This window comes from Arachis hypogaea, chromosome 7 (genome assembly GCF_003086295.3).
Source record: "Arachis hypogaea cultivar Tifrunner chromosome 7, arahy.Tifrunner.gnm2.J5K5, whole genome shotgun sequence".
Classification (NCBI taxonomy): Eukaryota; Viridiplantae; Streptophyta; class Magnoliopsida; order Fabales; family Fabaceae; genus Arachis; species Arachis hypogaea.
This window is the reverse complement of record NC_092042.1, coordinates 70,244,031-70,246,256: the sequence shown is the minus strand read 5'-3', so window position 1 is coordinate 70,246,256 and position 2,226 is coordinate 70,244,031. Positions and strand designations below refer to the sequence as shown.

Below are 2,226 nucleotides of genomic sequence, written 5' to 3'. Positions count from 1 at the left end.
CTAGACAAGTCATCCAGTTCTTTGGTGAGCAAAGGGGGTTCATCCTCCCAAGTCTCATTTCCAAATAACTTGTCATTTAGCTTCATGATTGCTCCAAGGTATTTAGCAACTTGCTCTTCAGTGACATACTCATCCTCTTCAGAGGAAGAATACTCATCAGAGCTCATGAATGGCAGAAGTAAGTCCAATGGAATCTCTATGGTCTCAGTTTGAGCCTCAGATTCCCATGGTTCCTCATTAGGGAACTCATTGGAAGCCAGTGGACGCCCAGTGAGGCCTTCCTCAGTGGCGTTCACTGCCTCTTCTTCCTCCCAAAATTTGGCCATGTTGATGACCTTGCACTCTCCTTTTGGATTTTCTTCTGTATTGCTTGGAAGAGTACTAGGAGGGAGCTCAGTAATTTTCTTGCTCAGCTGACCCACTTGTCCTTCCAAATTTCTAATGGAGGACCTTGTTTCAGTCATGAAACTTTGAGTGGTTTTGATCAGATCAGAGACCATGGTTGCTAAGTCAGAGGTATTCTGCTTAGAACTCTCTGTCTGTTGCTGAGAAGATGATGGAAAAGGTTTGCTATTGCTAAACCTGTTTCTTCCACCATTATTATTATTGAAACCTTGTTGAGGTCTCTGTTGATCCTTCCATGAAAGATTTGGATGATTCCTCCATGAAGGATTGTAGGTGTTTCCATAGGGTTCTCCCATGTAATCCACCTCTTCTATTGAAGGGTTCTCAGGATCATAAGCTTCTTCCTCAGATGAAGCCTCCTTAGTACTGCTTGGTGCATTTTGCATTCCAGACAGACTTTGAGAAATCATATTGACTTGTTGAGTCAATATTTTGTTCTGAGCCAATATGGCATTCAGAGTATCAATCTCAAGAACTCCTTTCTTCTGAATAGTCCCATTGTTCACAGGATTTCTTTCAGAAGTGTACATGAATTGGTTATTTGCAACCATTTCAATCAGTTCTTGAGCTTCAGTAGGCGTCTTCTTCAGATGAAGAGATCCTCCAGAAGAGCTATCCAAAGACATCTTGGACAGTTCAGAGAGACCATCATAGAAAATACCTATGATGCTCCATTCAGAAAGCATATCAGAAGGACACTTTCTGATTAATTGTTTGTATCTTTCCCAAGCTTCATAGAGGGATTCTCCTTCCTTCTGTCTGAAGGTTTGGACTTCCACTCTAAGCTTACTCAATTTTTGAGGTGGAAAGAACTTTGCCAAGAAGGCATTGACTAGCTTTTCCCAAGAGTCCAGGCTTTCTTTAGGTTGAGAGTCCAACCATGCTCTAGCTCTGTCTCTTACAGCAAAAGGGAATCGCATAAGTCTGTAGACCTCAGGGTCAACCCCATTAGTCTTGACAGTGTCACAGATTTGCAAGAATTCAGCTAAAAACTGATGAGGATCTTCCAGTGGAAGTCCATGGAACTTGCAATTCTGTTGCATTAGAGAAACTAATTGAGGCTTGAGCTCAAAGTTGTTTGCTCCAATGGCAGGGATAGAGATGCTTCTCCCATAGAAATCGGGAGTAGGTGCAGTAAAGTCACCCAGCACCTTTCTTGCATTGTTGGCATTGTTGTTTTTGGCTGCCATGTGTTCTTCCTCTTTGGAGAATTCGGTCAGGTCCTCTAAAGAGAGTTGTGCTTTGGCTTCTCTTAGCTTTCTCTTCAAGGTCCTTTCAGGTTCCGGGTCTGCCTCAACAAGAATGCCTTTGTCTTTGCTCCTGCTCATATGAGAGAGAAGAGAACAAGAAATGTGGAATCCTCTATGTCACAGTATAGAGATTCCTTGAAGTGTCAGAGGAGAAGAAGAGTAGAAGACAGAAGTAGAAAATTCGAACTTATCAAAGGAGATGGAGTTCGAATTTTGCATTAAGGAATAGTGTTAGTTCATAAATAGAAGGATGTGAGAAGAAGGGAAATGATTTTCGAAAATTAAGTGAAAATTTTGAAAACATTTTTGAAAAACATTACTTAATTTTCGAAAATGAAAGTGGGAAAGAAGTGAAGTGTTTTTTTGAAAAAGATTTTGAAATTAGAAATAAAAAAGATTTGATTGAAAATTATTTTGAAAAAGATGTGGTTAAGAAAATATGATTGGTTTTAAAAAGATGTGATTGAGAAGATATGATTTGAAAAACATTTTAAAAAGATTTCATTTTGAAAATTAAAAACTTGACTAACAAGAAAGATATGATTCAAACATTAAACCTTTCTCAACAGAA

At 39.3% G+C, this 2,226-nt stretch overlaps 1 non-coding gene across 1 annotated transcript; it reads left to right on the top strand.

Annotated features, from left to right (window-relative positions):
* Positions 1-1,085: 1,085 nt before the first annotated feature.
* Positions 1,086-1,193, top strand: LOC112704501 (small nucleolar RNA R71). Its single transcript, XR_003155124.1, has one exon. It is a non-coding gene; the product is annotated as a small nucleolar RNA R71 (small nucleolar RNA).
* Positions 1,194-2,226: the final 1,033 nt, after the last annotated feature.